The sequence below is a fragment of the Hemiscyllium ocellatum genome, chromosome 32 (assembly GCF_020745735.1).
Source record: "Hemiscyllium ocellatum isolate sHemOce1 chromosome 32, sHemOce1.pat.X.cur, whole genome shotgun sequence".
Taxonomy (NCBI): Eukaryota; Metazoa; Chordata; class Chondrichthyes; order Orectolobiformes; family Hemiscylliidae; genus Hemiscyllium; species Hemiscyllium ocellatum.
The window spans coordinates 39,640,125-39,666,012 of NC_083432.1; the positions used below are offsets into that span (position 1 = coordinate 39,640,125).

At 40.4% G+C, this 25,888-nt stretch overlaps 1 protein-coding gene across 5 annotated transcripts in view; it reads left to right on the forward strand.

Annotated features, from left to right (window-relative positions):
* Nucleotides 1-563: 563 nt before the first annotated feature.
* The window catches only part of raraa (retinoic acid receptor, alpha a), a 564,031-nt gene continuing 538,706 nt past the window's right edge, over nucleotides 564-25,888 (forward strand). For 4 of the 5 annotated variants that reach the window (XM_060848780.1, XM_060848777.1, XM_060848785.1 and 1 more), the window contains exon 1: nucleotides 564-640. The gene's annotated coding sequence lies outside the window, so the exon portion shown is untranslated. Of the gene's footprint in view, nucleotides 647-25,888 lie in introns of all 5 variants that reach the window. The other variant, XM_060848778.1, reaches the window with a different exon arrangement.

The window sequence follows — 25,888 nt, forward strand, 5'->3', positions numbered from 1 at the left end:
CACTAGGACCCGGTGGTACAGCCTCTGCAGGTGGCCACTAGGACCCGGTGGTACCAGCTTCTGTGGGCAGGCACTAGACCCGGCGATACCAGCTCCTGTGGGTGGGCACTATGACCCGGTGGTACCAGCCTCTGCTAACGGGCACTAGGACCTGGCGGTGCCAGCTCCTGTGGGTGGGCACTATGACCCGGTGGTACCAGCCTCTGCTAACGGGCACTAGGACCCGGCGGTGCCAGCTCCTGTGGGCGGGCACTAGGACCCGGCGGTGCCAGCTCCTGTGGGCGGGCACTAGGACCCGGCGGTGCCAGCTCCTGTGGGCGGGCGGGCACTAGGACCCGGCGGTGCCAGCTCCTGTGGGCGGGCGGGCACTAGGACCCGGCGGTGCCAGCTCCTGTGGGCGGGCGGGCACTAGGACCCGGCGGTGCCAGCTCCTGTGGGCGGGCACTAGGACCCGGCGGTGCCAGCTTCTGTGGGCGGGCGGGCACTAGGACCCGGCGGTGCCAGCTCCTGTGGGCGGGCGGGCACTAGGACCCGGCGGTGCCAGCTCCTGCGGGCGGGCGGTCGGTCGGTCCCGGGTTGTCCTGAAGCGTCTCTGAGGAGCCTCCGGATCCGAGTCGCAGGCGCCTCCCGGCCGCAGACAGTGAGTGTGTGTGTGTAGCTGGGGCCGGGGCTCGCTGACAGACACGGGGCGGGGGCGCGGGCTCGGTGCCCGGTGCTGGGGAGCCGGGCTGCCGGGCTTCCCCTCCCAACTTTCCCGTGAGCGGGGCATCCTCGGGCCGGGCAGCCCAGCCGGCACTCACCGAGAGGCGGGGAAGAGGCAAATCGAGAGGCGGGGCTGCAGGGAGTCCCAGGCGGGGCCTAGGAGTTGTCAGGGAGGAATTTAAATCCTGCCTCTGAAAGTTCACCAAAGGCAGCAGCATCTTCCCCAGAAACTGTCTCAGTGCCTCTGCAGGAGGATGGTCTCCTTTTTTAAAAGTTAATTTGTGTTTATCAGCAATTAGCTGTGGACTTGAATCTCCCAGTGGGTTTTATTTTCGTGTTTTATATTTTAATTGCAAAAATATTGACTTTCACAATCATCTTATTGAAAATGTTTGTACTTTAAGACAAAAACAAGGCGTCTAACACATGAGGTAGTTTCATTTAACTTGTCAGTTTCTTTTGAGGTGATTTGTTGCAAAGTGTGTTTTATTTTGCACTTTCTTCCAAAATATTTGCCTGGTTAACTGTGAAAGTCTGTCTGTTGCCACTATTTTGCATCTTATTCTCTTCTCCCTCCTTTTTGAGTTCCTTTCTTTGGAGGTTTTAGGGTCAACACCCCCACCCCAGGATTTTGACAGCGAAATCTAGGCTGGCTTTCCCATTGCAGTGCTGAGGGAGTGCTGCAATGTCACAGGTGCCATCATTTGCTTTCCAATGTTAAACCGAGACTCTGTCAGCCCCTTCGGTTAGGCTTAAAATATTCTCCCCGCAGTCTGAGGATGGTCAATATCTATCCTTCAATCACCATTGTTTTTTTTTAAAAAAAATTGATGATCTGGCTACAATAGCATTGCTGTTTATGGGATCTTGCTATGCACAAGTTGGCTGCCACTTTTTCTATGCTGGGGCCAACAACTGCACTTCATCAGTTGTAAAATCTTTTCCGGATATCCTGTGGTCATGCAAATTTCTCCAATAAAAGGTGAAACTGCAGTGCCCCTCTCATGTAAACTTGTTTAATATTGAGGTGTGTATCCCTCAAAACCAACTCCACCTGACAGCACCTATTGTTTGTACACCTGACACCAGACTCCTGAAGCAACTGCTCCATTTGGAATCAGTCGTGACAGGACACTCTACAAAAGAAGGCAGTGAGCACATTGAGAGATTTCATCAGGGACATGTGGAGTTGAAGTCCACGTTTTGGAGGAAGCATACAAATCTTGGGGGGGAAAAAACTCCTCTACCTGGCTTTTCGAGTACTACTAACTCCCCCTGTGCCAGAATCTGCAGATGGCATTTTGGATTCATCAGCCATCTCCGATCCCATCAAATCAGAGTGGAAATAAATCGTCCTGAGAGACTGCCCATGAAGAGAAGAATTCAGTGGTAGCCTAGCTTTGCTTCCCCTGAAGCTTAAAAATATCACAACACCAGGTTATAATCCAATATGTTGTATGATTTTTAACTTTGTCCACCCCAGTCCAATATCAGCTCCTTCAAATCATGGATATCATCCCTGAAGGTAGTCAGCACTTTCCTGTGATCTGGCTGCACTGATTGCAGTCTTTGATGCCTGGTTGAAGTTTTTTTTCCCCTGTGTTTTTGGGCAGTGAGAGTTAGTACCTGAAGCGGCATCTGGATTGTCACTGATTGTGTTTTCACCCGATGTTCAAAGGCACACTCTCCAACGTAGAGGCTCACAGACTAACAAACAAAAACCTTGCAGATCAGATCATGTTTACCAGCCTGGTTCTTTACTGAGTGTTTATTTGCTGTGTGAAAATTGGGTCGCAGAACTAAAACTTGTAGGTTTTATCACTGGCTTCTGCTAAAACAGGCTGATGGTGAGTTATCATAGTTGACCTCAACCCCTTGGACAAGGGTTGGGAAGAATATGAAGTCCCGTCCTAGCTCCCGATGGAAGAACTTGTAGGTTGGATGGTGAGTGATGTCTGGTTTATATTGAGTGCGATGCCCTCTATGTTCAAATAGTAGGTCAGGGATCACTGTTTTGTGCTGGTGTGTTAAAGGGCTACTCAGTTGAGACACCAAATGCGACTGGTATCATGTACTTGTACTTCTGCCTTCCAAAGGTTAATACCTTCAGAAGGGATCAGGATTGGAGATATTTCTAAATGCACATGATGAATCTATTTTAAATAAGATAATATCATTGACATCCTTGAGTGATTTCAAGTTTACGATCTCATTGTGAAGTTGGCATAATTTATTGTAAACTGCATAACATTGTTGCATTTTCTAACATCATCTGAGCCCCACTGAGTTTGGTGTGTTGTGATCAGCGCAGCATCTGTATGATTCTCTGCATGAACTACACTGATGATAGAATTTCTTGGAGGTGAAGTTATGTTTTCAAGTCAATTATTAGCAATGACATTTATTATTGTCTTGAGCATCATTGAACATCCTTGTACAGAAGCGTAATTAGCAGAAAAAGTTAACCTTAAAGTTATAAGATGTTTCATATCAGAACCTCTTGTGTTTAAAAGTCTGTCAAGTAACCTGGTTAATGTTTCTCCTTTCAAATTACTATCTTGTATCTTATGTGATAGCAAGCTGAATAGTTACCTCCAGAATAATCATTGCACTTTTTAGCAAAAAGTTCTGTAACGATATAATATTTTTGGTTAAGTAAACCTTATCAATTTTTTAATATATGTTCTGTTTATGCTGTAATCTCTGAGATAGGATTGGGACTTTATAAAGGCTCCCAAGTTTTTATTATCTTGGTTTAATCATAAATATTTTATAAATACATTATATTTTGAAGAGTACACAGTTAGAAAAAGAACATGCCTACAGGCTTTTGCAAAGTTGTATTCTTCACAGTTTTTATTTCTTAGATTGCCCTGGTGGTTCAGTATAATATTTGGTGTTATACTGAACCACCAAGGTCATGTGTCTTTAGTGGTACCCTGGCATTTTTTTGGCTCTGTGCCAAGATGATAACTGTGACATTGTGGTCGAGGCTGATCTTCTCAGTGAGGGAAGGCAGCATTGTTGCTGGGGCTGCCTTTCAGGGATATTAAACTGTGACTCCATCAGTTGGATATTGAAAAAAGCGATGCCAGGAAGTTTCCTCAGTGCCCTTGCCAACATTGTGTTTTTTGTGGATCGATGCAGATTATTTGGTCACTTATCTGGGTGCTGTCTGTGGAATGTTGCTGGCATAAATTAGCTACAGCATTTGCCTATAAAGTAATAGTGACTACATGTCAAAGGTGATTGATTGGCTTCAATGTTCTTTGGGGCTTGCCAAGAATGTGAAAGGAGCTAAATAAATGCAACATTTCTTCTCCTCTCTGACCACTATCAAAGAAAGATTTTGGGTCAAGGTTCTTGGATTGCTAAGTTGACAATGTTGAGCAAAAACAGGCTGTTTTTTGTGATTGAACTGCCCACTGCTCCTCACTGTCTAAAAGAGCCTGTGAAAAATGGTTATTTCAGTGAGATACTAGAGAGTTGCCAGTTGCTCTGAAACTGTGCTGTTGCACTAATTATTATCCTCAGGAATGCACCAGAGAGGTGGCTGGATTTTAATTAGGTACAATTTTAATTGAATTGAAAACCCCATGGATGGTGTACATTTTGGTAAATATAGATTTTGTGAGTCCCTCCCATTTTAACATGTTTACAATGCACCTGTTCATTACAGTTTGGGTGAAGTTGCATAATTTAGGTGAACAAAACGTGAATAAAAATTAATCTGACAAAATGTTAATAAATTATCACACCATCTATATGAAATTGCAAAAACATTAACCATTTAAAGAAACATTCGAGAGTTATGCTAACTTTTAAAAAGCGTTCTGGATGTTGCATTGCAAGTACTGTAAATGATATCAGAGAGTGATTGCACGACAGTAATCTCATCAAGGGGTTCAGATAGCATTGGAAACAGCAAAGCTGAATGATTATATAACTGCTTTGAAATCACTTTTGGATATCCATTGTTACTTAGAGCATTGTTCCATTTGGTTAGATGGGATTTTGAAAAGGGTGAATCCTGACCAGGTGACAATTACAGTTCAACAGAAATAAAATTCTGTCCCTCCCAACCTTTTCAACATTTCAGATCAGTGTGAATGTAATCCTGTTCATTATAGTCATTTCAACATAATTTAAGGTGTGATTAGTAGTTAAGTGTCATATAGTTGTATGTTGTTTTTTTGAAATATCTGTTTTATTACTGACTGCTACAGCGCTAGAAAATAGTGCATATTAGTGTTCCATTACCTCCAGTATGGATGCACTTCCTCATTTCTTATTTAATAGTCCTTTCTCTTTGTAGTTTATGTCTTCCACAAAGCATTGCAGGCTTGTTGAGCAACCTAGGAACATATATGGGCTTATATGATCAACTACAAATGTATTTCTCAAAATAGCAAATTAAAGTCACAATGCAGTAATCATTGTGATACTTTATTGCTACTTCTACAATCTTTGACATGGAGTCCGTGGGGAATTGATATTAATTATTGTGCATGTTATCAAATTGAGATTTTTTTAAACTTGCCATCTCCTTCTCATTGTTTCTGGACTTTGCTCTGCTGCAGTTGGCTTTTTCATTTGTCTACATTAACCACTAAATATAATTCACAAAGGAACTTTGTTAGCTGTGAAGTTGTAAAAGATCTTACATGTGTATTTAAATGTGTGATTCAGCTGTTGCTATCTACAATGGGTGATGAATATATAGCTGGAAAATAATATAATCGTAATCAGGTTTGACAAATTTCAATTCGGAAACTATTAAACAAAAATTAATTTTTAAACTTTTTGTATTCTAAATTGTCATCTCACTGTGAAGAATTCCTCTAATGCAATATGCCAGTCTGACTGGTGTGCTTCCCATCTAGTTAATGACATTAATAAAATTGCATTCTTAAAAGTTGCCTGTTTCAAAACTATGTGCACCTGAGATTTTGGTAAACAGTTAATTGTGAAAGAAAATAGAAAATTTTGCATTCCCAAGTTGCTTAGCTCTGACTTTGATTTTGAGCAATTAGGAATGTTGGTTATAGGTTATACAAACCTTTTCTGTACTTTGCTTTTGTGTGAATGAAAGAAGGACCCCAATCTGTATCCTTCATTCTGCCTTTTAAATTTAAATCCTCTTTCTCAACCAGTTCCCAAACCTACACTGCACACCAAACCATAGCCTCCCCAACTAATTCTAGGGTATCTTTGCTACTTGATGAAGGAGCAGCGCTTCAAAAGCTAGTACTTCCAAATAAACCTATTGGAATATAACCTGGTGTTGTGTGATTTTTAACTTTTGTCCACCCCAGTACAACTCCGGCACCTCCACATCATTGCTTCAATGAGTCATTCCTAATGTGTCAGCACACGTTCTGAATGTGACTTCCTTGAATGTGTACTCATCACAGAAAACTGATACAGTCTAGACCACCACCCCACTTGGGTCAGTGGTGGTGCATTTTCCAGGAAGGATCTGTAATTTGTTTGAGTAGAATTCTCATTGACATAACCAAAGGGGCAGGGAGGTCGATTGTTATATTCCTCCTGCTTCCTGTGGTTACATAGGCTTTGCAGCATTTGCCTAGGCATTGAACATGAGACTTTCTGGTCTGCCTCAGCTGGGCTTTTTCTCACTCACCAACTTCCTAGTTTGATTATTGACTGAAGTGTTGACTGATTATAAAATATGCTCCGTTACTGCAGACAGCTAGTTTTTTTTATTTAAGGGTTAAAACAAGGGCTGAAGGAATACATTTGTTGCGGGAGCTCTGTCAACAGTTCTGTATGTGAACCACATAACACTGCTCAGATAACCTTTGCTGTGGCGATAGAATCTCTGGATTCTACGTCAGTCAGCAAATAGCTCTTTAAATAACTTTAGTAAAATAACATGCAGTTCGTTTTGAGATACTTTGCTTCCTGAAACTGTTAACTCTAAACACAGTGAAGCAAAGTTTATAGCAAACTACCAAATTCAAAGTTAGTAGTTCTCTCAGTTTTGGGCTCATTTTCACCTCAGGGCTAGTGGGTTCAAGATTACTCCAAGAAGTGGAGCATAAAGTCTTGGCTGGCATTCCAACAGAACTGAGAGAGGGTGGTGCAGGGTGTGAGAGGCTGGCTTTTTGACAAAGTGTTAAATCACTCATAGGGGTTGGCAAAGTTAAAAATCACACAACACCAGGTTATAGTCCACCAAGTTTAATTGGAAGCGCACTAGCTTTCGGAGCGTTGTTCCTTCATCAGGTGGTTGTGGAGGGCTCAATTGCAAAACATAGAATTTATAGCAAAAGTTCACAGTATGATGTAACTGAAATTATACATTGAAAAATACCTTGAATGTTTGTTGAGTCTTTCATCTGTTCGAATACCATGATAGTTTCACTTCTTTCATGTGTAAATCACAAAACGTTTTTTTTAAAGTTGCATTCTCAGGTTGACTGTAACAATTGGTGTTAGCTAGACAATATATGAGGACCTTGGTATAGTTATTTCCCTGTTGTCTGGCACACCAGCAGGAAACAATTTGTAGCTAACCAGCTAACACAGTGGCAGATCACTCACTACAGTACAATGTTTAAACCTTGGGATCCTTTCTGATAAGTCGGGCTTGTTCGCCATGCTGAGTACTTCATTTATCCATTCAGTCACAATTCTGAGTTTTTAATCTCCGTTGTGCCTTATGCTTAAATGCATGGTGTTCAAATGTATTTCTGGTAATATAAATTCTAAAAATTAAATCACATTTTACTGTACAAATTAAAATCTAAGAGTGAGTATCATTGACAGATGAAACTCGGATGGGTTTCTGCTGTGGACTTGTAATCATTTAAGAAGTATGTCAGCACTGCTTAAATTAACTTAAGTTTAGTAAGCTTTCTTCCCTTCAGTTTGACACAGTTTCTGGAGTGAAAGGAAGATGCACTGACTTATTGAACCACTCTGTTCTCTATGCTGTGTTCATTTTATTTGACCTGCTAAACCACTAGGGATTTTGCAATTTGAGTCTGTTATTTTGGGCTTTCCAATGAGTTCTGTCCAGTGCTGCCTGCTGGGATTTTGGTGAAGTAAGTGACATACCTCCTTGAACTAAGAGAAGCTCCAAATAACCTAATAAATATAGATATTGTTTATCAGGAAAGAGTATTTCAAGTTGTTAAGACTGAGGAAATCGTCTCATTTGATATATCAGTGCAGGTTTGTGGTCAGAGGTGTTGAATGTAAAGGTGCACACCAAGAAGTGCCATACACATAATGTTAAACGATGTTGACTTGGGTGTCTCTTTTTTTTTCCCTGGGTAGTTTGGTAGCTTAAGTAGCTAATGGTATCATGCTACCAGTGTCCCTGACAAAAAAAAGGTCAAGACTAGCGTTATGCCAGTACATCTCTTTCATGACACACTTATACAGCTGAATTAGGCAAAATTAAAAGCTGTAATAGATTCGGAAAAGTTTTGGACATGGAGTGAGAACATCACAACTTTTATCATTACCATCCTTCTGGCATAATAAACCTAACATCAGCATTCAACGCTAACTGTATTGCAAGAGACAGTTGTCATATTCGATATCAGATGAGCATAGACATATTCAGAACATCACAGGCAGTTCTTAATATTGGGAGTGAGGAACCAAACATTATGCTCAGAGTACAAACATGCTTCTGCATCAGCTCAAAAGCTAGTTTGGAGGTGCCTCAGTGAGGGAGAACCGGGGAATTACAGGCACCCTGACAATATCCTATTTCTAGTTAGTAAAGCATTTCAATGGAAATGAAACATAGCACAATAGTTTACTTGTGCTGTTTTTCTTTGAAACATGTGATATTGAGTTGTGGTTTCTCAGGCAAAGGAAGTAGCATGTTTCAGCAATGATGGTGGAACTGCACTGCAACTAATGTAGTCTTGATGGTCAGCACTTTGCAGTAGATTTATCTTTCTGCAGGAAAGCTTTACATATCAGTGTTTTTTTTTCCCAAAATTATCTTCCTCAACTTTGATTCATGTGTTCAAATTTAGTCTTAAAAAGGTTGAATCACATTTGTTTGGCAGTATTTAAAATCTTAATTGAAGTTGCAGTGCTTTGGAACAAAATCCTGTTCAAATGTCACTCGAATTGTCACATTCATTGAATGATGGTTTGTGACAGGTTTATTTCTTTATGATGGGATTAGAGTATTTTGTGACTCGTCAGGATGTTAATGGGCTTTAATGATGTAATCTTGTGTTACTCTTGATCTCTTGCTGGATTTTCAGTGAATTAATTAAGTATTGAGATTAGATGTGCTTTGAAGCTCAGTTGATCAGCTGCTGGAAAATCATATTAACTAGAGACTCCCAGGTATGTGATAATGTGCCTATTAAGCTCTGACTTCTTCAGCGGATTGTTTTAATTTTTAATTTCAGACAGTCTTGCCATGTTTGAAAGACATGGGTCATTACATCAGTATATTTTCTCCGAGTCAGAAAAGAGGCACAGATTATATTGCACTCTGAATTGGGGCTGGATTGAGATTATACACAATTTTTGAGGATCTGAAGTTTTTAATTATAGGAATACTGCTTACCAAATCTCAAACTGATTGATTGTGATTGGAAATTGGCATTTGTTGCTTTTTGTATATATTCTGGGCAGCAACATGACTCAGTTTGCACTGCTACCTCATAGCGCCAGGGACGTGGGATTCGATTCCAGCCTTGGATGACTGCAGACAGCACACAGACATTCTCCCTGTACCTCTGTGGTTTTATGCCGGGTGCTCAGGTTTCCTCTCACAGTCTGAAGATATGCATGCTCGGTGGCCATAGGAAATTGCCTGGTAGTGTTTAGGACTCTGCAGGTTAGGTGGATTAGTCATGGTAAATGGGGGTTATGGGATTAGGCTGGGAAGCTGGGTCTGGGTGGGATGCTGTTCAGAGAGTTAGTGTGGATTTGATGGGTGAATGGCCTCTTTCCACACAAGGGATTCTGTGATTCTTTATTGAGGTGTCTGTTTAGCTTGGAAGATCTCCATTTGTTCTCCATCCCTAATTGCTCCTGAAGGTACAGCTGTAGTCCATGTTGTGCAGTTGTACCCATTGTTCTATTTAGAGAGGGAGTTTAACCCAGCAGTAGTGAAGCAATGGCAACATAGTTCTAGGTCAGGATGTTTTGTTGCATGAAGGGAAACTTGAAAGAAGAATTTTAGATTAGATTACAGTGTGGAAACAGGCCCTTCGGCCCAACAAGTCCACACTGACCCGGCGCAAACTTACCTAACACTACGGACAATTTGCCTCTCTCTATTTGTCTGCTCCCCTTTCTGTTCTGGGTGTTAAGAGGTTGTGGTGCTTGGGAAATGCTGTTGAAAAAGGCTTTCAAGTTGCCCCCTTTTTCCTTAAGCCCAGAGTAAAATTAGGAGTGAGAGAGGAGTAAATTTAAATTCCTGCTGTTGGATATGGCGCATGTGAAGCAGAGTTCAGATGAGGAAAGTTGTTCCTCATTTTTTGAATTAATATGTAATGAGAGGAATCTTTTAAGATTTACAGAAATTAAGGACACAGATTAAATTGTGGTGTTAAAGGATGATTTAATAATTATTTGAAACTATTGGGGGAAAAGCAGACAGTGGGACAGCGTAGGTATCTCTTGTGAAGGGCCAAATGTAGATTAAGGTTTCCCAAATGACCACCTCCTATGCTGACTCTGGTTTAGCCTGTTCATTTAGACCAGATAGAAGTATTGTGTTCTGAAGAGGAGTCAATGGACCTGAAAGGTTAACTCTGCTTTTTTTCCACTGATGTTGTCAGACTGTTGAGTTTCTCCAGCAACTTTGTTTTGGATTTCCAAACTCTGCACTTTGTTTTTTTTTAAGAAGTATTGTGTGTTGTTTAAAGTAGAAAATCAACAGGTGGTGAAATATGGGATGGTGTCAGCTGTACTGAGGTGGTTGTACTTGGAAGAGATGAATGTCACCAGAAATCTGTGCAACAATTATTATACTGGACCTCTGAAATGGGTAAGACATACTGAGGAAAATGGGTCAAGATTAGAGTGGTGCTGGAAAAGCATAATAGGTCAGGCGGCATCCGAGGAGCAGGAGCCCTTCATCAGGAATGCCCCCTGTCCTGCTCCTCGGATGCTGCCTGACTTACTGTGCTTTTCCAGCACCACTCTAATTTTGACTCTAATCTCCAACATTTGCAATTCTCACTTTCGCCATATTGAGGAAAATGGCATTTCCCCCCGTTGGACGTGTTACTATATTCACAGTTTGCGGATCTTGATTCTTAAAAATATCAGTGTTCAGAATTTGTGTGAAACAGTGGAGTTTGTGTCTCCTTCGCACTGTCAACTTGCATTTATATAGCACATTTTAACACAGTGAAACATCCTGAGGCACATCACAGGAGCATTTGACACAGCTTCAAATAGATATTAGGACACCGGTCTGAAAGCTCGATCAAAGAGGTGGCTTTTAAGGAGAGTTTGCTGAGTGTGTGGAATTAAAAATAAGATGCTTGCTGTTCGAACAGAGGTAGTTGCATGTTAAGCATGTCATTCAAGCAGTGTGAAAGTTTTCTGTTTCACTGAGGTGTTTTTTCATTTCTCTTGATATGTCTTCCTACTTGGTGTAGGAAGATTGGCAGGAATGTTGAGAGCTGTTTTATTCTGCCTCCTACTCTGCATTCATTGGCTGAGAGGCTGTGCTGCAAGACCTCTGCCAGTGTCAAACTTGATCAATGTAACTCTGACAGTCACCCCATTTTAACATTAATTTGTTCTGTGGGATACTTTGAAACATCTCTACAATGTCACCATTATACAGTAAGTGCTCGTGTTAGTCCTCAGAAACACATATTAGAACAGTACATGTGCCTTGGGTAGGCTTGTTCTCCAATTCCAGTATTTTTGAAAGCTGCTTTGCCGTTTTAGCTCGGTGTTTATTGTGTGCCCTACTGTGGTCATAGTTACAGCAAATAAAATGGATTCTGAACACTACAGTGTAGCTACATAATTATTGAGTTTATAATTAAAAGTCTTGTACAGTCTGCTTTTCCTGTTAGAGTTGCATTCAGCTTTCTGAAACACTGCCCATCACAAGTTGTTGATTATACCCCTGTTGTTTTAAAGCATTGCATTCTCATGTTGCAAGCAGTGGGTTAGGAGATAAGCTCGTAACAAATTAGAATCTTACGTACAGCAAGCTCTTTTTTTGTAAGTAAACCACTTACTTCCTGACATACTTTCCCCTCACACTTTGAAGATGACATCCCTATTGTCTGACTCGCCATGAGCAATGCAAGTATACAAAAGAAAGCGGATGGAGCGATCAGCTGGAGGCATTTACATGATGGTTATAACCACAGGAGCAGTTTGAGATTATTGCCTTTTAAATCACTCCACTGCATCCTTATTCTCTATCTAGTCTCATATCATGTCATCTTACAGTGATGTTCCACAATTATCTCAGAACAAAGCCTGTGGTATCGGAGGGCCAAGTTGAGAAATGCAGCTAGTAAGACTGATCATCTGTTCTCAGATATTTGTGATTATTGTAAGTTATTTCTCAATTACATTTGCTGCAGAAATATATTTAAAGAACAGAAAATGGTAGAAATACTGTTTTTTACTGTCAATGATGAATGTTATGCATGGACATACAATACAGATAGAAATATTCCCAAAAACATGATCAACTGAAGCTGATGTTCCATTTGCAAGATGTGTTATCAGTGTTATAGCAACACCGGGCCCTAAGACATCAACATTAATTTCAGAAAATGTTTTTTGCTGCAGGTTTTTAAAATTGTCCAATAATGTAAGATGTGATTTTTAAAGCTGAGCGTTGAAGTAGTTTTTAAAAATTAATTCAGTTAGCCAGTTCTCCAGAGAGATGCAGTTCAACATTCAGTTATTTTTACGTATCTCCTCTTTTATCTTCTCTATTACTCACCATCCTAACACCACCCCCCCCCCCTCCCCCCCAACATCCCCATTTCCCTTAAAGGTACAATAGGTACAATGCTGTGTATTCATTTTTATTGCCAGAAGCCCTTCAGTACTTTACCCACGTTCTCCCTGTCTGAGCTGAGACAGTACAACCTTGGGTAGCATATCATACTTTTGAGGTTTTGTTTCAGTTCATAAATTTATTCATTTGCTACATTAAGATACTATCCCATATTACTTGATCGGTGATAATTTTGGCGCCAACCATTACTTTCTAAAACTGACGTGTGCATATTCAAAAAGTACGGGAAGCCAGTGAACACAGTCTGCCGATTTCTCAGCAACAAGCCCCAAAAAAGCAGACAAAACTCATCCAGAAACCCTAGCCACTCTCCCCGACATCAAAGACATCTCGGAAATGACTGCGAGGCCACTCAGACCTCTTGGCATCATGGTAGCCTACAAACCCACCAACACACTAAAGCAGCAGCTAATGAACTTGAAAGACCTCAGCCAGACAACAAGCAAAACTAATGTCATTTACAAAGTACCTTGCAAGAACTGTAACAAACAGGCAGAAAACTAGCCACCGGGATACATGAACATCAACTAACCACAAAAGGACATGATCCACTCACACTAGTATTCCTACATACAGATGAGGAAGGACACCACTTTGACTGGGACAACACCGCCATCCTAGGACAAGTCAAACAGAGACAAACACGAGAATTCCTAGAAGCATGGCATTCCAAACAGAACTCTATCAACCAAACCATTGATTTGGACCCCACTTACCACCCTCCTGAGAAAAAGGACAGCAAATTATATCACCACAGGAAACGGCATCACCAACCCAAGGAATCCTAAATAGAAAGCGGGTCACTAATACAAGTGCTTCACTGGAGGCTGACTGATATGTTACCTAGAATGGTGAGAAAATGTCTGAAAATGAACCTTACAGCTCAGCGAGCAAACCTACATCCAGAACCACAACCTGAGCTACAAATCTTCTCAAAAGTTCAAGGTTTGTGCGAAGATTTGTAGCTTGGGTGCTCGTTGTTGTGGTTCTGTTCGCCGAGCTGGAAGTTTTTGTTGCAAACGTTTCGTCCCCTGGCTAGGCGACATCATCAGTGCTCTGGAGCCTCCTGCGAAGCGCTTCTTTGATGTTTCTTCCGGTATTTATAGTGGTCTGTCCTTGCCGCTTCGGGTGTCAGTTTCAGCTGTCCGCTGTAGTGATTGGTATATTGGGTCCAGGTCGATGTGTTTGTTGATGGAGTTTGTGGATGAATGCCATGCCTCTAGGAATTCCCTGGCTGTTCTCTGTCTGGCTTGCCCTATGATAGTAGTGTTTTCCCAATCAAATTCATGTTGCTTGTTGTTTGAGTGTGTGGCTACTAGGGATAGCTGGTCGTGTCGTTTCGTGGCTAGTTGATTTTCATGTATGCGGATTGTTAGCTGTCTTCCTGTTTGTCCTATATAGTGTTTTGTGCAGTCCTTGCATGGGATTTTGTAATACAGACCAAGTCCTAAACTATGAAAGTAACCACCCCAACACACACAAACGAAGTTGCATCAGGACACTATTCAAAAGAGCCACAACACACTGCAGTACACCAGAACTGCGAAAAGAGGAAGAGGAACACCTATACAAGGTATTCGCCAAAAACGGATACCCGCGCAACTTTATCAACAGATGCCTAAGAGATAGACCACGGAACTAGGACATGCCACAACCAAAAGGACTAGCCATACTACCATACATCAGGAGCGTTTCAGAACTGACAGCCAGACTACTGCGACCCTTAGGACTCATAGTGGCACACAAACCAACAGCCACGCTCAGACAACAACTTACTAGAACAAAGGACCCGATACCCAACATGAGCAAAACTAATGTAGTTTACAAAATACCATGCAAGGACTGCACAAAACACTATATAGGACAAACAGGAAGACAGCTAACAATCCGCGTACGTGAACATCAACTAGCCACGAAACGACACGACCAGCTATCCCTAGTAGCCACACACTCAAACAACAAGCAACATGAATTCGACTGGGAAAACACTACTATCATAGGGCAAGCCAGACAGAGAACAGCCAGGGAATTCCTAGAGGCATGGCATTCATCCACAAACTCCCATCAACAAACACATCGACCTGGACCCAATATACCAACCACTACAGCGGACAGCTGAAACTGACACCCGGAAGCGGCAAGGACAGACCACTATAAATACCGGAAGAAACATCAAAGAAGCGCTTCGCAGGAGGCTCCAGAGCACTGATGATGTCGCCTAGCCAGGGGACGAAACGTTTGCAACAAAAACTTCTAGCTCGGCGAACAGAACCACAACAACTTCTCAAAAGTTGCTAACTGTGAATGGTTTTATTTAAGGAAAGATATATTGGCATTGGAGACAGACCAGGGGATGTTCTTGAGGTTAATTCCAGATTTGGAGGGACTGTCTTGTGAGGAGGGTTGTGAACACATTCAATTTTAGAAAAATGTCAGGTAAACCTTTTGAAACGTGCCAGATTATTAGGGGACTTGACAGGGTGGATGCGCAAATGTTGTTTCCTCTTATGGGTGAATCTAAGACCAGAGGGCATAATCTCTGAGTAAGGGCGTTACACATTTAAGACAGAGATGAGAAGGAATTTCTTCTCTGAGGTTCATGTATCTGTGGGAATTATTTACTGCAGCAAGTTATTGAGGCTGTGAGTCTAAGTATATTCAAGGCTGAGACAGGCAGATTTTTAATCCATAAGAGAATCAAAGGTTATGGGCAAAAGGCAGGAAGGTGGAGTGGAGGTTGATCAAATTGGTCATGATTTCATTGAATGTCAGGGCAGACTTGATGGGCTGAATGATCTCCTACCTCTTTGTCTCTTGGTCAATGTTTCCTAAAATTGGAAGCTGCGGCTAGGCTACGTTCGATGTTGATGTTTTCTTGATAATTCTATTCAAAATAATTCCAAATGGGAGACTTGAATCTTTGAGTAATAGGTTTAGAGACATCCTGTTGGTACACGTTCACTTTTAATTCCGTAATCTACTTTTGTTTGATATTGACTTTAAGGGCAGTGATGTAGTCCTGCATGTGAACAGAGTTTTAAACAATATGCAGCTTTATGCTTTTCACTGGATACTGGTATTTTATTGAACTAAATATCTGTGTCAGAGATGGTAGACATTTCAATTTGGTAACATGGTAAAGATCAAAGTGGACAGCCTGTCAATATAACTAATAATAGAAATATGTTTGGTGTAGTTGGTGTGTTACCATTTCAAGTACCGTTTATTCTGTTTACAAAACATGCTCAGGAGCCCTAATACTTCACTCATTTTCATCTAAAATGGTTTCAGATATTTAGTGTTGGACATCAGAAAATTAGTCAGTAAGTTGAATAGTTGTAGTTGCTCAATTCAGCTTTTAACCTTGCTGGTTAAAAAAGGATTAAGCTTAGCCTTCTTTATGCACAAAGGACAATTGCGAGTGCTACACAACAGATGAATTAACTTTGAGATGGTTTAATGTTTCATCGAAAAAGAAAGCTTTTCTGACAATTTGGTACTGGTTATGATATGCCAAATTGTGGCCACACTCCTGGACTGGAACTTGAACCCAGTGATCTGGGAATGTTAGTACTGAATGTTACTGACGTTTAATGTACTGCTGTGTTTAAAAATTAACATTGTTTAACAAAATGTATATCAAGGAAATTTCTAACTGGCTTGTAGATAGAGGAGGGGTCACTTAATTTATTCTGTCAGCAAGTATAAATTCTGATATATGTATTATGTCAGTGAAAAGTCAATCTGGGCATGTTCACAAGTGCAAGCAACTCGATTGCCTCTACAATCCCTCACTGATTATGTCTGGATCGTTTAGTTCTTTACATCTGGCTCCAACCCTGGCCTATTTATCTGAATTTAACTAGCGCCAGGGACTCTGGTTCGATTCTAGCCTCTGGCAACTGTATGTGTTTGCACATTCTCCCCATGTCTGCATGGGTTTCCTCCGGGTGCTCCGGTCTCCTCCTAAAATCCAAAGATGTGCAGGGTAGGTGAATTGCCCATGCCAAATTGCCCATAGTGTTTAAGGATGTGCAGGTTTGGTGTATTAGTCAGGGGTAGAGTAATAGGGTAGGGGAATTGGTCTGGGTGGGTTACCCTTTGGAGGCTTGGTGTGGACTTGTTGGGCTGAATGGCCTGTTTCCACACTGTAGGGATTCTATAATTCTGTAGGGATTTTGTGGTTCTAATTTTTTCTGAATTTAATGACCAGCTATTAAATTGTGTCCTCAATCTGTAAATGTTTTAAAAATCCATCATTTCTATAATTTCATTTGCAAGTTATTAATTATGGATAAGTAACAATATTCTCCTGGAGTCTGCTCTATTCTGAGTTTCAGCAATCTGAGTGAATCCTGGTTGACTGGAACTCCCCTTTCATTGAGGATGGTATAAGGAGAAATGACACCTCATTTCAGAAGGAAATTGGATCAAGGAAACAGGCTTGCAGGATCATAGAGTATGGAGACAAAGGGACTGATGAATTGCTCTAGAGAGATCAGGCTTGCGCTCAATGAACCAAATGTCTTCCCTCTGCCATAATGACAGTAGGACTCTTCACCTTTCTTGAGATGGGGTGAACTGAGGCTAGTAGCGCTCCATCACACTGAGGCAGAGCACACAACTCTACATATCCATTTGAACTCAGAATTAATTTAGTTATGTTTTGAATGGTGATGATTGGAGGGGTTTGGGGGGGAATGCTCTGGGAATATTGGAGGAGAGGGAAACCATTTACTGTCCTTTAGTGACATAAAATCTTGCCATTGTGTTACATCTTGAATCAAGTTCTTGTGAAATGACTGTGGAATTGTATAATCTAGAATTCTATAGGGGGGTAACAGTTTTTCCTCATATCATAACAGTTCCAAATGTTTTATTACTAATATTTAAATGAGAGATTTTTAGGAATTGGACGCTGTTCTTCACAATGTACATTATGCATACCTTCCCTTGCATCTTGACTGTTGTACTGGGGTTTATTGTAGAAAATTGAAGATTACTTTGATTTGATATAACTATTGCTAACTTTCCCACCTTGCTATGAAACCCAAATTAGTGACTTGATGCAGAGCTGATGAAACTCCTCTCTGTCAGTTCACCTAGTCAGCCACAGATATCTATTGATGTGTTTTGGGTAATTGTTACATGTCTTGAGCACCATCAATCAAAGGTAAACATACCACAATCTCATGTTTTATGAATTACACTGGTAATTAGTTTTGTTGATAGCCAAGTGTATTTATGCATTTCTGTAACATTCTGACACAGGAATATTAATTTGAGTGCATATGACATGGTATTTTAAATACCAGAATTATTCTTGCACAAGCATTGAGGGTGCTTAAAATATTTTTTTTATGGAAAGCAAGTATGGACTTCAAGTTGCTAAAACTGTAGCATAGTCCTTTCTTGCAACTGTTTAATTAGTAATAGTTTTCAAGATTACACTGGACTCACATAAAAACATAGGAGTAGAAGCAAACAATTCAGCATTTTTGAGTAGGCTCTGCTCTTTAATACAATTAATGTTGATTTTCTACCTCATCTCCACTATCCCTCACCAGGAAGAAAGTCTCTGAATCTCAGTCCTAAAATGACTGACTCCTTATTCTGTGATTGGCCTCTGATATTAGACTCTCCATTTGTAGTACATTGCAATATTAATTGAAAACAGATTTTTGTTCCCAATTCAAAATGTGTAAAATATTTTATCCAGGCAATCTAGGCTGAATATCAGTGAAATATTTGTTCATACACATTGAAGGTTAAAGAGTTACTCTTGTTCATTCTGCAGTTCATTTACATACTGACTGCCTAGCTGGTGTTAATCAATTGTTCAACAGACACCAAATCTGAAAATCAGCCCAGGTTATGAGCACAGTCTTCGATTGATTAATTAATCATGAATTTGTTTTGTAGATTGATCTAACACTGATGTAATCAACAGAAAATAGACTTTAATAAAGCCATATCATAACCAGAAAGGATCAGCATTTGAAAACTCAGAAACTGCCCAAATGTTCCAACTTTGTGAAATAATATTCAAGTATTGCATCTTATTTACTTTGCACTACTTCTGGCTTTTTGAGTTTCCCTGATTTTGATCAAGCCACTATTTGCAGCTGTGCCTTCAGCCTGCAAAGTCCTAGACTCTGGAATGCCCTTCCTAAACCTCACTACCTCTCCTCCTTTAAAATACACCTTGAAATCTATCTTTAAAGAAGGTTTTGTCATCTGCATAATATTTCCTTGAGGTTCATAGCAAAATTTTATATTTTTAATGCATTTTGGGGCTCTTTATTACACTAAAGTCTTGATATGACTGAATATTGTTGGAGGTTCCCATTTAAAGTGGCTAATAAGTATTACTGAATTACATGTTGTGAATTTGGCATTACTTTGTTCATTTTGTCATTCGCTTCTTACTATATACTTTTGAAAATATCTTAATAAGGTTGTGGTTTAATTAAAACATTTTGTAAAATAGGGGGATGAGAAATTCTTTTATGCAATGAGCTTTTGTGATCTGAAATGCATTGTTTGAAAAGGAGATGGAAACAGATTTAAAAGTAACTTGAAAGGGAATTAGATGTATACTTGGAAAGGAGAAAAGGACTGATGGGAAAGAAGACTGGGACTAGTTAAGTAGTTCTTTCAAAAAGCCAGCACTAATACAATGGGCTGAGTGTGGAAGTGTTCTTTCCCTGAATCAGAAGGTTGAAGTTTCAAGTTGACTCCAGATTTTGATCACAAGCACCTAGGCCGACAATGGAGTGCAACATTTCACCACAAGTCCTGTTATCTGAATGAGGTACTAAACTTGGGCCTTGTTTGCTCTCTCTCCGAGGACATGAAAAAAACTAATGATGCTATTTTGAAGCATTGCGGGGAGGCACCCCTGCCAATGTCTTTTTTTAATATAGAAGATTTTGTTATTATCCTTGTGCTGTTTGTGAGAGTTTGCTGTGAGAAAATTGGCTGTCTTATTTCCTATTTTATCACATTGAGCATACTTTATTGTAAAATGCTTTCGAGACATCTGATAGTTGGTGCAGGTGCAAGTTGTTGCCATAGCAGCACTGGGAAATAAAACGCTCTTTGTTTTTTTAGCTCCTAAGTTTTTATAAGAATGTCCCTGCAGTATGAATGTTGTTTGCCTGGGTGGCGCTAGAATGCTTTGGGTTGCATTTCAATTGTATTGCAACTACCCATCTAACTGTACTGATAACACCATCAGTGTTTTTTCTCCTCAAAAGAAGATGGATTAACTCACTATAGTTTTAATATGACAAGTCTTAGTTTGGTTTGCACTGCTTTGTGAAAAATTAATAAACCTTCACTCTTAACAAAATGAGCTTGGAGATTTACATAATACTGTTTATGGTACGAGTGGGAACTGTCATGCATAAATATTTATTGCTTGTCCAAATAAAATTAAAAGAAATTCTTATTTAATGGAGCCCACTTGGGAGTCCTTTATTCGTCCATTTTATGTAGATTAAGTAACTGGGTGCAATAAATGATGCTGGACAAGAGGACCCAAGAATTATTTGCAGCAGCATTTTGGGGGAATAAAAACAGAAAATACCGTATTTGTTTCTCTTCAAAGCAGTGCATGAGCTAAACATAACATTAGTTCTGCTTCCCTGTCTTCATGCTGCATGACCTACAGAGTATTCCCAGTATTTATTATTTTTAGTTCTGATTTCCAGTACTAATGTACTAGTACATGCATTGTGCCACAGTTATTCAGTATAGTGTCTAATAAGTGCATTTTCACAAAAAAGTTCCATGTTCAGGAATATGAGCATCGCTGGCAAGACCAGCATTTATTAGTTATGGTCAGTTAACTTCTTGAGCCTTGCAGCCCATGTATTATATGGGTATACCAACTGCTGTCACAGAGGGGTTCTAGGAGTTTCAATCCAATGACAGTGGAGGAATGGCAATACAGTTTCAAGTTCTGGTAGCGAATGACTTAGAGCGAAGCTAGCAAATATTGGTGTTCTTGTGTGTCTGCTCTCTTTGTTGTTTTAGATGGTTTCGATTGAAAGTTTTAAAGTGGTATTGAAGGAAACTTGGCAAATTCCTGCAGTACATGCTCTGGGTGGTACACACTCTTGTGAGGCGGGAATGCGAGGAACGAAAGTTTAAGGTAATTGATGTGGCTTCAATCAAGTGGTCTCTGCTTTGTCCTAAATGGTGTTGAGATGGTGAAGTTGGAGCTGCAGTTGTCCAGTCAAATGGACGATATTCCATCCTGCTCCTAGGTATTGGCCAGGCTTTGAGAAGTCTGGAGTTAAGTTACTTGTTTTCTGAATCACTGGTTTTGAACCTGTATTTGTAGATGTAATTTTGATAAAAATAATTCAGTTAAGCTTCTGGTCAGTCCATGATGTGGATGGGGGAGAATTCAGTGATGCCAACAGTATTGAATATCTAGGGCAGATGTCTAGATTCTCTCTTGTTGGAAATGCTCATTGACTAATGCTTAACATAACATATTTGAGTAGCATTCAGTATGTGAATGCAGTAAATGATCTTGAGTAAGACGATCCAAGAATTAGGAGCAGTGGTATTAAAGTTCCATTGAGAAATTTGAGTGTTCAACAACAGAAACTAAACTTCAACAGTATGGCAATGGTAATGAGGCAATCTACAGTATTCCGAGATCATGAAAGGACCTAATAATCCAAATTTGTTCTTCTGATTCTTCTGCAATTGAATCTTCATTGTTTGTATAATATACCGCTGTTGGATCTCCAAATCTACTTTTAATTACCTAGTTTCTGTTTTTGAGTAATGCATTAAGTGTGCATCACTTAGTCCTATATTCATTAGAGGGACAAAAGTTGCTCATAGTCACAACCTCAAGATGCAAATACACAATAGTATGTAATTCTTGTGAGTGTGAGAGTATAAGATTAAAAAACAATGAAAATGTTATCACCTTCTTAATTATTCACCCCAAAGATTTACCATTAATGAACAGATAGTATTATACTTGATGTGTAATGTTTTACACAAAATGTAGGAATGGTTCAACAGTTTTCTGTTTAGAAGTTATGCAGTTTGGAAAGTCATACTGTTGGAGTTCAGAAGTTTGCTAACTACGTAGAGAGAGTTTTAAAACAAGTGACCTTATTTTTGTCTTGTGTTTCACAGCGAACTGAAACTTTAGTTTTTATCAAAATATAAGCTAGTCTACTGGTGACCACAAAATGATTGTCAATTATTGTGAAAGCCCATCTGTTCATGAATGTCCTTTAGGGAAGGAAATCTGCCATTCTTACCTGGTCTGGCAAACATGTGATTCCAGACCCATGTCAATGTGGTTGATTCTTAACTGCTTACTGAAATAGCCATGCAAGCTGTTCAGTTCAAGGGTAAGTAGGGACGTTTAATAAAAGCTGGCCTTGCTAGTGACTCCTACACCTCATGAAAGAGGTCCAGAACCACTGAACACAGGACAAGGAGAAGGCCACTTAGAGCATGAATGAGCAAGAAGTCCTAGTAATTCTTCATTCAGAGGTTAATTAATATTTGGAAGTCTCTACCCCAAAGGCTGTGGTAGCTTAGTTAATATGTTGGTGATGGAGATTAATGGATTTTTGAGTAGTAATGACATCAAGGAATGTGTGAACTGTACAGGAAAATGACTCCAAGCTAGATGGTCAGCAGCAATCTAGATTGTGGATCATGCTCAAGGGACTGAATGGCCTACTTTGTTTCTGATTGTTGCTGTTGTACAGTGGTCTAAACCTTGACAATGGTTTGTGTGTACAGCATAGAATACAATGAAACCAAGGATGAGACATTGGAACACTTGAAGTAAGCCATGTCGTCATTTGTGGTTGTGCTAGTTGGTTGTTTCGTTAATGGCTGCAAGTGAAGATTCACCTTGTTTTAACGACTATTAACCTGACTTCCTGGAAATCACAGCATGTGTTTGATTTGATGGTCTGCTGAGTGTGGTTACTATTTAAGGAAGAAGGAGTCAGTAAATTGTGGCACAAACACATTACTTTGGTTTCTAAGAAAATTCTAACTTTCTGTAAGAAATTACTTACTATTCAGACTTTAATTAATTTGGGAAAATCTGGTGGTAAACAAAATTGTGACTTTCAGACAAGTGCAGTTTATGGAAATTCAAGGGAAATCACAGAAAAGAACCTACTAATCATGATCTGACTGGTGATATACATTCGAGTACACTATTCATGTGAGGATGAAAGGCAAGGTATAGGGAATAGGGAACCCTGGATGGCAAGAAATATTGAGGCTTTGACTGGAAAAAAAGAGGTATGGCTCAGGTACAGGCAGCTGGGATCAAGGGAATCCGTGGAGGTATATAGGAGATACAGGAGTTCACTGATGAAAGAAATCAGGAGTTTAAAAAATAAAGGCATGAGATTGCCTTGATTGAGAAGATTAGGGTAAATTCAAAGAGGTTCTTTAAGTATATTAAAGGAAAAAGAATAACCAGGGAGAGAATAGGACCCCTCGAGGACCAAAATGGACACACGTGTAGAATTGCTGGAGATGGGTGAGGTACTCAGTGAATATTTCTCCTCTGTGTTTATTGTGGAGAAAGACATGAAGACTTGGAATTTTAGGGAAGTTAGTGGTGAAAACTTGAGGACGGCCCATATCAAAGTAGAAGAGGTGTTAGATGTATTAGAGTGTTTGAATTTGGATAAATCATCTGGTCCTGACTAGATATATCCAAGAACATTGCAAGAGGCTAGAGAAGAAATTGCCAGGGCCCTGGATGTTGTTTTTGTGTCGTGGTTAGCTACAGATGAGGTTCCAGAAGAGTGAGGGTAGCAAATGTTGTGCTCTTATTTAAGAAAGGCTGCAAAGAAAAACCTGGGAACTGTAGACCAATAAGCCTAACATCAATGATAGGTAAGTTACTTGAGAAGATTCTGAGAGATAAGCAATACATGCATTTGGAAAGACAGAATTTTATTAGGAATAGTCAGCATGGCTTTATACGTGGCACGGTGGCACAGTGGTTAGCACTGCTGCCTCACAGCGCCTGAGACCGGGCTTCAATTCCCTACTCAGGCGACTGACTGTGTGGAGTTTGCACGTTCTCCCCGTGTCTGCGTGGGTTTCCTCTGGGTGCTCCAGTTTCCTCCCACAGTCCAAAGATGTGCGGGTCAGGTGAATTGGCCATGCTAAATTGCCCGTAGTGTTAGGTAAGGGGTAAATGTAGGGGTATGGGTGGGTTGCACTTCGGCGGGTCAGTGTGGACTTGTTGGGCCGAAAGGCCTATTTCCACACTGTAAGTAATCTAATCTAATCTAATCAGATCATGCCTCAAAAATTTGTTAGAGTTGTTTGATGAAGTGACCAGGAAGAGTGATGAGGGCAGGGTGGTGGACGTAGCCTCTATGGATTTCAGTAAGGGCTTTGATAAGGTTCCATATGTTAGGCTGCTCTAAAGGTTTGATTGCATGGAATCCAGGGAGAGCTGCCAAATTGGACACACAATTGGTTTGATGGTAGAATGCTTGGTGGACTGGAGACCTGTGACTAGTGGAGTGCCTCAGGCGTTGTTGCTGGGCCCATTGCTGTTTGTTATCTGTATCCATGATTTGGATGAGAATGTATAAGGCATGATTAGTAAGTTTGCAGATGAAATGAAAATAGGCTGTATCATGCACAGTGAACAACGTTATCAGAAATTGCAGCAGGACCTTCATCAACTGGGGAAGTGAGCCAAGAAATGGCAAATATAGTTTAATATAGATAAATGTGAGGTCTTGCATTTTGGAAGGTCAAATCAAGGTAGATGTTTCATGGTGAATGGTAGGGCCTTAAGGGGTGTAGTGGAATAGAGTGACCTTGGAGTTCAGGTGCATGGTTCTCTGAAAGTGGAGTCACAGGTAGACAAGGGAGTGAAGAAGGCTTTTGGCAAATTGGCCTTCATCAGTCAGGACATTGAGTACAGAAGTTGGGAAATTATATATAGGACATTGGTGAGGCTGCACTTGGAGTATTGTGTTCAGTTTTAGTCACTTGCTACAGGAAGGATGTTATTAAATTGGAAAGAGTGCAGAAGACATTTACAAGGATGTTGCCTGGACTCAATGGCTTGAGTTATAGGGAGAGGTTGGACAAGCTAGGACATTTTTTCTTTAAAGCGTAGGAGACTGAGGGGGGATCTTACAGAAGTGTATAAGATCATGAGAGTCATGGATAGGGTGAATGCATTCAGTCTTTTCCCAGGGTTGGGAAATCGAGGACTGGGAGCATCAGTTTAAGTTTAGAGGGGAAAGACTAAAAGGGAACCTGAGGGGCAACCTTTTTACGCATGGGTGGTACGCATATGGAATGAGCTGCGAGCAGAAGTGGCTGAGGCAGGGGCACTAACAACATTTAAAAGGCATTTGGACATACATGGACAGGAAAGATTTAGAAGGCAATGGGCCAAGTGCAGGGAAGTGGGGTTAGCATGGATGGACATTTTGGGCAAAGGGCGTGTCTCAGTGCTGTAAGACACTATGACCTGAGGCTGAATAGCTCATTCCTGTTCCTGAAGTTCTTCTGTATTGAAACATGTGCACAAGATTGACTCCTCTGCAATTCCCCCCCGCCCCCCCGAAAGAAAAGTTCAACATGCATACTTTCTGGCAATAATGGGTGTACATACAAAGGGGAGGTGGAAAGGTTGGTATGAAAAGAATCTGAAAGTTCTTGATACTGTTCAGTCTTTGAAGGAGTGAATCTAATTTTCTTGTGGTACTTACACATCATTCGTTGCAATGATTCTCTGCAGTTCTTGGTGAGTGTGTCCTTCCAACTCCAATCATTTTTTCAATTATAGTTCATTATTTGGGACATTTTACTATGTTAAAGACTGCATTAAGACAAGTTGTTCTATATTGCGTTTTCAGTACTGCAACTGTGTTTGCGTGTATCACTTTTGATAGTTTGTCCCTGGAGAGAGCTGGAGATTGGCGGTGTAACGCAGTTCAGCTCTATTCTCTCAGCTCACTGAACCTAATTTTGACAGTTTGAGGAGGGAACAGGAATGGGGAAGTCTCCCACTACACATTTATCAGAAAATAACATTTTTAGAAGAGAAATATATTGTACTTTGAGGAGATTTTAGTTATTGGCTTTAAAGTTTCAACGTATTTTCTGTACTGTTGAAAG